The sequence below is a fragment of the Tupaia chinensis genome, unplaced genomic scaffold (assembly GCF_000334495.1).
Source record: "Tupaia chinensis unplaced genomic scaffold, TupChi_1.0 Scaffold148257_1, whole genome shotgun sequence".
NCBI classification, from domain to species: Eukaryota; Metazoa; Chordata; class Mammalia; order Scandentia; family Tupaiidae; genus Tupaia; species Tupaia belangeri.
Genome location: NW_006208108.1, coordinates 415,606 through 425,981, shown reverse-complemented (window position 1 = coordinate 425,981; position 10,376 = coordinate 415,606). Strand labels below are relative to the sequence as shown.

At 42.3% G+C, this 10,376-nt stretch overlaps 1 protein-coding gene and 1 pseudogene across 7 annotated transcripts in view; both read right to left on the bottom strand.

The window, feature by feature from the left end:
- LOC102482849 (zinc finger protein 25) overlaps window positions 1–3,395 on the bottom strand; it is a 42,670-nt gene extending 39,275 nt beyond the window's left edge. For 5 of the 7 annotated variants that reach the window (XM_027769046.1, XM_006170391.2, XM_006170389.2 and 2 more), the window contains exons 1-3: window positions 3,310–3,395; window positions 2,710–2,844; window positions 1,098–1,147 (exon numbers count right to left, since the gene is read on the bottom strand). The gene's annotated coding sequence lies outside the window, so the exon portion shown is untranslated. The remainder of the gene's footprint in view (window positions 1–1,097; window positions 1,148–2,709; window positions 2,845–3,309) is intronic. The other 2 variants (XM_014584967.2, XM_014584968.2) reach the window with 2 other exon arrangements.
- A 4,579-nt stretch (window positions 3,396–7,974) lies between these two features.
- LOC102489262 (target of rapamycin complex 2 subunit MAPKAP1-like) overlaps window positions 7,975–10,376 on the bottom strand; it is a 3,445-nt pseudogene continuing 1,043 nt past the window's right edge.

Sequence of the window (10,376 nt, the reverse complement as noted above, 5' to 3'; positions counted from 1 at the left end):
TTGAACGCGCACCAACGAAAAAAACGTTTTTTAAAAAAAAAAAAAAAATATATATATGTATATATATATATATATATACACATGCATGCATAGGGCCTGGTGGCGTGGTGGTTAAGGTGCTGGAATCCCACATGGCCAATCGCAGTTCAAATTCCTGACCCGGCAGCTTGAAAATGACACCAGGTGCACGTGTGAGTATGCCCAAAATCTTAGGAGGAGAATGGAGAAGGGACTGCCATGTGGTTTGAGTCCCTGATCCATCAGCTTGAAAAACACACTGGGCACATGTGCTTGTGTACCCAAAATCCCAAGAAGAGATTGGAGGAGAGAGATTGCAGAGTGGCCATTCCCTTAGAGGGTGATTTCTCACTTATGCTCTCTCTGCCTCTCTCTGGAGAGCACACAGGCCCTTTGGCAAAAATCTTTAAAAGAAAAAAAATGGCTCTTATAATTTGCCTTCAGTATTTGTAACTTAAAAAGACATTATTGCTGTTAAGTGGGAAACACATGCGTTATTGACCCTTTGAAACCACATAAATCACAGGATGTGCTGAAGGATAGGCAAGATATTGTAATGTTTGTGTTAACTTCACTATCACAACAAACAAAAAGAAAACACAAAGTAAACAAGTGAGTCATTCGAATGAAATATGCAAAACTGGATAACACTAGCCAAAAGTCTGAATGTTTAGCATCTACAAATTATGAGATTCTGGACAAGTCACATCTCAAATCCGATTTTTAATATTTTTCTTTTTTGGAGAGGTTTTTGCTATAGGGCACGTGCACTTGCCTGACAGACAAAGACAAAGAGACAGAAAGCGAGAAATCACCCCCCCTGGAGGGATGACCACGCCACAATCCCTTCTCCGCCATTCTCCTCTCAGGATCTTGGGTGCACATGCACACGTGCCCGGCATGAGTTTGAGCCACCGGGTCCTGGACTCGAATTACAGTCGGCTACATGGGAGTCCAGCGACACAGCCATTACACTAACTGCTGGTCCCTAATATTTTTCTTATAAGGGAGAAATACTTTGGCAAACCCTTCCTGAACTACTAAGAAAACCTATCAGAATAGAGGGAGTATCAGCTTACCTCTTAGTTGCCAAATGTGGAGACACATCAGGTTTAAGAGAGCTCAGACACTGGAAACAATGAGGACAGAGGGAAGGAATGGCACATGTTTAGAAAGCATTATAAACAACCCTCTTAGGTAAGACAGGTTGTAACTCCACCCTAGACCACATCTTCAAGCCCTCTCCAATAGGTTACATTTTCTAGAGCTTGCCTACCCATCTCAGCCAAACTACTTCTCCCTTCTGAAAGTTGGTCCAAATCTGTGAACACCACCCAGTGTTTAATAGCTTCCGGCAGTATCACCCAAATTTTGTTCACTCTAGGAAGTAGGATCAATAATTTACTTGAGCAATAGGAAACTAAAATCTTCCCCTTGCCCCAACTCTTTGGCCTCTGCTCTGAAGCACTCTGAAAGGTTCAGGCCATGGGAGTATTTTTTCATGTGGGATCCCTATTCACACCATGCCCTCCTTCTAACTTTAACACCTACTCTATTCCAAAGTATATGGTACAAATATCCAGTACCCTAAAGTCACTAATATAAATCACTGCTCCTGGATTCTAGATTTGAACTTATATAAAATTCTTTTCTTTTTAAATTTAAATATATTTATTTACATTCATTCACTGTACATCATTACAGCATACAAGATGAGATTTTCCATCCAGAATAGACTGTATATAGGCTCAATCAAGCACATGAACATACATGTTATCACCAACAAATAATTTTCCATTTCTTGTTTCCTGTATATTTTGCTTTTTTCCCCATCCTTGATTCCCTATTTCTTTTTTTTAATTAAAATTAAAACAATTTTTATTAAAGTAAAATTTTATTTTTATTGAAAATATTTTACTAAAATAGAAATGAATCAATAATTTTTAACAAAAATATTTTCCCATTCTGAGGGTTGTCGGTTCACACTTGTTACTGTGTCCTTTGCTGTACAGAAACTTCTTAGTCTAATATAGCCCCACTTGTCTATTTTAGGGATTATTGCCTGTGCTTTGGGAGTCTTATTTAAGAAGTCTTTGCCTACTCCAATGTCTCCCAGAGTTTCCCCAGCATTTTCGATTCCCTATTTCTCACCCTCTGCCATCTCCGACCCTCTTCCTCCGACACTGTCTCTGGTATCTATGGTTACTTTCTGTGTCTTCCCCCCCACACACACACACACATTTTATTGATTCACTAAAGATCTTAATTAATCTAAATATTTTAAATAGCAAGCACAGCTGATATATACATATCCATGAACACAAGTCTGACTTTAGGCATAAATCTCGGTGAGTAGAATGAACATACCATAGACTAGCACCTAGCTGGGGTTATTCTTTACACAGGAGTGGGCCAGCAGGTGGAACTATGGTTAAGGTGACTGGATTCCACATGGTCAACTTCAAGGTTTGAGTCCCAGACCCAATGGCTTGAAAATTACACTGGGAGTGTGTCTGTGTATGCCCAAGATTCAAAAAGGAAAATGGCAGAAAAGGTGCTGTGGCATGGCCATATCCCTGAGAGGTGATTTCTTACTCCCACTTTCCCCCCTTTGTCTCTCTCTCCTGAGAGCACATACACCCTTATAACAAGCAAAAAACTAAAACACAAAACAAAAACAAAAACACTTACCCAGGAGTGCTAGGCAGGCCATACAAATGTAGGAGAGGACCAGAAGCTCCAACTCACTTTAGGACACCAAGACACCCCACAAACACGGCTGCAAAGACTCCAAAGTTATTTCTCTGGGAACCTGGGGACATTTCACTAGCAGTAGAAATAAGGTCACATTACAAATGGGTAAACAGAATGAGACAGAGAACAGCATCAAGGTCTTGCAGAAGAGCTGGAAGCTGAACTCGTTGGCTGAACTCGTTGCCGTTCAGATCCCAAGCTCCCCACGCTAGCCGGTGCCCATCTTGGACTGGATCACCCCGACTCTGGAGCTTCTGGAATCCTTTGTGCATCCAGATGCACAAACCCACCTTCTGGCAAAGCAATTACTGAATGCAAAGCCTAGGTCACCTGTTCCCCTGCCCTGGATCTGCACTGCCCGATGCTCCTGTCGCCCTCCGCATAGGTCCCTGACCAGCGGCTGTACCCTCCGTCAGGCGTCTTTTCTCTCCCACCCGATACCCACTCGTATTTCTGTTCCCACCAAGAAGGAGGAGCACCCTTCCACTCCAGGGGCCCTTGAGAACCGCAATGCTCGCCCTTCACATGCAAGCTCACCTTCAGGGGCACGGAATCGCATCCCCTGTCCTGCAGAGAACAGTTAGCACAGCGGCAGGTTCCCCGGCCGACTAAGCGGAAAAAACGAAGCCGCGCAGGCGCAGAAACAACCCGGAAAAGTCGCTCTCATTGTCCTGGGCTGATGGCGTCACCGGAGGAGAGACTACATTTCCCACAATGCTCTGCGATCCTCTCACGCGCAGATGACGTCCGGTTACCAGGAGACCGGAATCTGATCGGAAAGGATCGTTCTCCATCCGCGTGAGTGAGAGAGAGGATTCTGGTTCTTTATTAAATCCTGGTTTATCACGTTTCGGGGATAAAGGGAAATTCGCGAGTGGGTCACTTAGACAATGACATTAATAAGTAACTTTACTTTTTGTTGTTCTGCTATAGTTATGATATTATATTTAGAATCAGCAACTCCTCTGTAAGGCAATCTAAAGTGTGAAAAATAATGTGTTTATTTTAAATTTGTAAACAAATGATGACTATGGCAATTCTCTTGCAAGCATTAAAATATGGCTGTCCTCACCCATTATGCTAATTTTTGAGTGTTTAATAGATATTTTGCAGGCCTCGGGCAAGTGGTGTGGTGATTAAGGCCCTGGACTCCCACATGGGGAAGCACAGTCCTGGCGGCTTGTTTTCTCACTTTCCCTCTCTCTCTGTCCCTAGTCAAATTAAAAAACAGTGATAACAGGGCTGGCAGTTGGCCTGGTGGTTAAGGGTGCCGGACTCCCACATAAAGTGACCACGGTTCCAGTCCCAGACCTGGAGATTTGTTTTCTCATTTTCCCGCTCTCTTTCTCTCTCACACTCTGTCCCTCTCTGGTCACATTTAAATAAATAGATAAGTAAGTAAGTAAATACAATTTTTAAAATTTAATAAATAAATAAATAAAATAAAATAATTTTAAAAATAGGTATCACACAGTTGGAAAACTTTTACTGTATATATGAAATAAAACAGCAGGATCATTGGATAGGTGTACTTCACAGTCCTATGTCTATGTACACTTCAACTGTTTGAAAATTATTTGCCCAAGAACGACAATGTTTTATCTAACAAATCTTTAGTTACTTGGGGCATGACTATGTGTGTGAAATGTACCCGATTTATCTACTTTTCCCAGATTTCATCCAAACTAGGAAAGGTGGTCTGCCCAGTGGTTTCATAGTTTTTACTATCATTGAGTTTCCTTCAGAGAAATGCCCGTCTTGATTAATCAGGGTTGATGAAGTCTTGAGTAGTGAAATGGGGGGGGCAGGGTGAAAAGTGGGTAAAGATTGGTGGTGGGCAATAGGGGATGTGAGAGGCTTGATCTTCAAGACTTATCTCTGTTTTTCATTTGTTTGTTTTTCCTGTTAGATACCCTTCCTTTAAATTCTTATATCTTCTCTGGTGCTAGAATTATCTTTCAGTGATTCTGTTCTACAGACAAACAGATCGTAGTCTTCTTCATTTTCACAATACTCTTTCATCTTACGGTTTTTTTGTTTTGTTTTGTTTTTGAGAAAGAGTTCACCTGTTTACTAAAAGGAAAAAAGGAAATGTACATTTTTGTTCTTAGTTTGCTTTAAGAAAGTTGATCAAGTTGCAAGGAAAGGTCTGCCCGGCTATGTACACCCGGCAGGTGGTCAGGCAATGAAGGTGGCAGGGCTGAATGGCTCCTCTTAGGTGCTCTGACCCCGGGCACAGTGAGCCACAGGCACTGCCAATCATGCTTGGCCTGTAGGGATGTCCCCAGTCTTCCATCCTAGGGTGCCCCTTTCCCCTGCCCTACCTGCCTGCAGAGTCCACCAGCCCCTCATCCTGAGCCCAGGACTGGCCTCTCCCAACTGCAGGATGCAGTGTGGACTCCAGGCCACCTTGCCCAGGCAGTGCTGGCTCGTGATTCCAGAATGTAGTTAACTTTGAGCATAGTCTTGTTGATGGTAGCACCATCAGATTCAAAGTAGAGGTGTCTGTAGTTGTGATTGCTTATATACATGAGTTTGAATATTGAGTGACTGGGGCTTTTTCTTCAGCAAGGTCATAGGCACAGAGCAGGTCAGAATGGATTGAGATGGGTTTCTGCTTAATCCAAAGCTTTGTCCTGCCTTTATGATTTGTAACAGGGGCTATCTCTACTTTGTCTCAAGAGATACCTGCACGTCAGTGGTGAAGCGCAGCCTGTAGGTTATGCTGACTTTGAAGGACTTGAAATGGTGACTGCTAAGTATATCCTGGACCTTTGCTATGTCATTTAAAAAAAAATTTAAATGTATTTATTTTACATTCATTCACTGTACATCATCACAACGTACAAAATGAGATTTCCTATCCAGCATACACTTTATATTTATATTGGCTTGTTGAAGGATATTACCATACATGTCATCGACAATTAATTTTTCATTTCTTGTTTCTTATATATTTTGCTTTTTATTTTCCCCTTGATTCTCTACTTCTCACCCTCTGCCTTTTCTCAACATTTGTTCTCCCACACTGTCTCTGGTATCTTGGTATCTGTGGTTGCTTTCCATGCCTTTCTCCCCGCCCTCCAAATCACCCCCAGGAGGGATGACCACACTGCATCCCTTCTTACGCCTGGCGTGAGTTTTAGCCACCAGGTCTGGGACTTGAACCTCGGTCGACTACATGGGAGTCCAGTGACGAAGCCATTATGCCAACTGCTGGTCCCAATAAATATTTTTTAATGTATTTTTTAATGTAAAGAAAAACAGTTTTAACGTTAATAAATCAAAATCAAAAAATGTTAAGAGAAATTTGCTTAAGACTTAAAGCCAGGATAAAGGTTAGGATTCTGTTCAAATAGTAGGTAGATGAACCTATCGATAGCTCAAGAGATGACAAAAATCCTTGAATCTGGAAAACAGAGCCTAGAAGAAAATCAGTAATGTTTTAGTCAAAGGTCATAAAATTCTATTTCAATACTTCAGCATCATGTAATTAATCTCTCTTCTCTTGTGGTCCAATCTTTCCATTTAAATTCTGGAAGTTAGCATTCAGCTCCGGACTTGTTCCTACCATTAAGTTGGCCACTTTCTAGGCTGTTTTTTTGGACTCTTAATTCTTTGTGTCTGTCTTTAGTTTTCCTGGTACAGCACTCCCTTCAGAACTTCTTGGAGAGCTGGTCTGGTGCTGGTAAATTCTTTCAGGTTATGTTTACCTGAGAATGTTATTGTCTTTTCTTCCCATATGAAGGATAATCTTGCCGGGTATAGTATTCTTGGATGAAATTGTTTTTCACTTAACACTTTGAATATATTTTCTCATTCTTTCCTTGCTTGCATTGGTTCTGATAAGAGGTCTGATGTTAGCCTGATGGGACAACCTGCGTAAGTAACCTGACGTTTCTCTCTTGCCAATTTTAGTATCTTGTCTTTGTCTGTGGATTTCGCCTATCTGTCTATGATGTGCCTTGGAGAAGATCTTCTTGGGTTGATTCTATGTGGGGTCCTTTGTATTTCTTGGGTCTGGATATTTGAATGCCTCTCTTGGTTTGGAAAGTTTTCTTCCAGGATTTAAAGGAATAGGTTATCAATGCCCTTAATAGTTTCTTCACCTTCTGGGATACCAATTATCTGGATATTTGGACGTTTAATGGTAATCTAGTATTTCTCGTATATTATTCTCATTTTTGGTGGCTATTTTCTCAGGCTTTTTGGTGAATTTTTCTAGGTCATAGGTTCTGTCTTCTACATCTGAGACTCAATCTTCTGCATGATCTAATCTGCTTTTATTACTTTCAAGGGAGGTTTTAATTTCCTGTATTACAGCCTTCATCTCTAATAGTTCCATTTGACTCATTCCATGTGTTTCTTCTTTCAATTCATGCAAGAACTTCCTCATATCCTGAAACTTGTTGTTTTTTTTCTCCTGCATCTTCTGGAGTTCATTGTCTCTCTTTTCTTGTATCTCTGCTTTGTCACTATGAATATTTAAAATTCTTTATCTGACCTTTCCACAAGTTCCATTGTAATGTATGTGGATGATGAGGTGTTATTTTTTCCCCTTGGGGGAGAGGTATTTTCTTTTTTTCTCATATTTCTTGTGCCTCTCCCATGGTTTCTGGTCATTTGATAGATATGTTTCTTCCTAATTTCTTGAAGTTAAATTTGAGTGTTCAGAGACATGCAGCAGGAGGTGATCTGCAATCTCTCTGCAGTTCCTTTTTTCTCCCTTTGTGCAGCAGATTCAGTGGGAATTTAGGATTATTCTGACCCTAATAGTATTCGGGTGTTTGGCTACTGCGCACCTAGACCTGTCTAGACACTCAATGTGAGGAGGCTGAGTCCCAAAGTGATAAAGGTGAAAGAAAAAGAAAAACAGAGGAAAAAAAAATAATTAAAAAAAAAAAAGCAAAAAATGAAAACCATGCAGCGTGCTCATGGGATTGTTCACAGCTCAAACGTAGATGAGTTCTCAAAGGGCCTGTGCTTTGCCTCTCCTAAGTGGGAGTGGGTAAAGGTGAGAATTAGCAAGATAAAGGAGAATCAGAGTGTTAAAAAGTATTTTACATTAAAAATAAAAAATAATTTAAAAAATTAAAGAGGGAGAGAAACAGAGACAGAAAAGTACAGAGGGTGCCCTACCACTCTGGATCTTGGGGTCTGAGCAGAAAATCTTCAGTTTTCCTAGCCCCTGAAAGGGATTACTCACAGCTCAAACGTATATGACTTCTCCTGTCCCTGTGTCAATTTGTTAATCATCCTCAAAAACCCCATCTGCCTTTGCACTTGAAATTTTCTGGTATCCTTTTTTTTTTTTTTTTTTTTTAGTCTCATTGCCTTTAGCAAGATTTCTTTTATGGTGAACTTTGTGTTGTCCACCTGAATAAGAGAAAATCCATGAACAACATTTATTTGAATAAAGAGTGACTCTTTGAATATCAGACCAGGAGGTGAATACTTTTCAACCAGGGCCAAAGTACTGAAGCCAAACTTATGAATGGGTTCACTGGAATCCAGTGGGGGGAAATCCATTTCCACCTCCCTGTCCTCAGCAATATGTGGGCAGTAGGCGCTGACATGTTTTTGAACTTCGGCTTTGTCTTTTGTTTGTATACTGCCAACAGATGAGTCCAATTAGGCCTTGCACCTTGGTGCTGGCTTGGCAGCAGTCTGTTCTGGCTCAAGTGCAGCAGGAGGTAGACATTGATCTTCATGGTTGCTGTTGTAACCACATGATGCTTGCCATCAAATTTAGGATATTCATTAAAGGGGTTATTCAGCTGCAGGGGGCACTGCTGTAGGTGCACAGATAATATCAACTGCTTTCCAGAACTTGGAGGCTTCTCTATAAGGGATCTTTTTTTTCAAACTGTGACTTTAACTCCTGGACTGATTGCTTAGAATTTCTTTCTTTTCATTGAATATTTTTTGCATTTTATCTGGTTTTGTCCCTCTTTTCAGAGTCGTTCTAATCTTTGAGCTGTGTTTGAGCATCTTGTCATACCAAAGTCCCAGTCTGAGGTAATATTGACTGACTGGGTATATACATAGCCTTCAGTCTCACCATTTCCTCCCTGAATTTCTGAGCCACTGTCTTTGGGCATTGAAGGAGGATGAATCTTCTCTAGGTCAACATGACGATCAATGAGAGCCATCTCACACATTCCCATGTCATGACTGGTCACATGGGACTGTTGAATATGAGCTAGAATGATAGTTGGATTGTCCAAGAAGGCCATTTTTTTTGTGGGCCAGTTTCCTTAAAAGGATATTTTCTCTTCAGATTGTTTCATGAGCTCACCTACCTGAAGCTGCTGCCACACTAGGGCTGGGTAGACCCCAGGAAACATTCCTGTGGGGGGAGGTCTCAGTCCCTGCCCCAACCTCTGCACTCTCAGTATCCTGGGGGACCTGCTCTCCTCCTAGCCCACTCAGCTACCACCTCCCAGGATCGCACTCATGCTCTTGCTGCTTGTTGCTACTGGCCAGCTGTCTGAGCAGGAGCCCTGTTGCCCCAAGCCACATTACCACCTGGAACCCTTATCTTCTAGTTTTGAATTCCTGGACTCCCTTCATGACACCTGGATCCCAGATCTCTCTCTTAAACACGTATTAGTACGATATTGGGAGATTATTTAAATATAGGATAATCGACATGGGATTGAGTAGGGGAATCTGTTCCTGACATTCCCACCTTTAAAATATTTATTTCATTCCCTTTCCTTGTGGGCTTTAGCTTTCTGCCTTTGAAAATGGAGACAGTAAAACACATTTGGTTGTGTAGACCTTACCTTGAGCTTACCTCTAGTAATAGACCAAGAAGCAATCTTTATTCTCTCCCTAGGATGGTAAATTTTCCAGAAACATAGAAAAGAGGCTCAGAGAATATTGTGAGGTTAGCGGTGGCCTGGTGACCCTTCCCCCCCCCTACTCCCTTTAGACCTCCAACCTCCCCTGGGGGCCCTCTCAGGGCTCAGGGCAGTGGCCATGGCAATGCATTGCAAGGGGAGAAATGTGATACCCCACCAGCGGGGCAGATGGGTCATGGCAGTCCTGGACGGCTATTGGTCTCTTACTTGATGAAGGAGAGCCCAGTGGTCATTGCTTCCCTCACAGCTTATGGAAGTGGGCATGTGCCACCTGGGCTTCATCTGCAGGTTCACCCAGAGATCTTTGCACCCCAGGCAGCAGTCATGGTACCCCCTCCTATCTGCCCATGCCACCCCACATAACACAGCAGTGACTTCCACCTACAGGGCAGCAAGTTTGTGTATGGAGGAGTCTTCAAGGTACCAGCACCGCCTCTCCAGCTGCTTCACATGCACATGTTCAGGTTTCTGAGCAGAACATCACTCTCATTTTTACTCTTGTGCAGTGAGAAAGGGAGAAGCAGGAGGTGCCCAATTCCTGGGAAGGCCAGTGCAGCCACACATCTTTTCCCTGATGATGAACATTGCAGACACCATGGCCCACGCCATCAACCCCTGCCATCTGGGACAGGAGCCATCAGTGTTACAAACTCCTGCCCATCCACCCCCTGAACAATCATTCCTAGAAGACTCTTGAGCAATCTATGAAATAAATTGGCCCTCATTCAGGATGGGCTG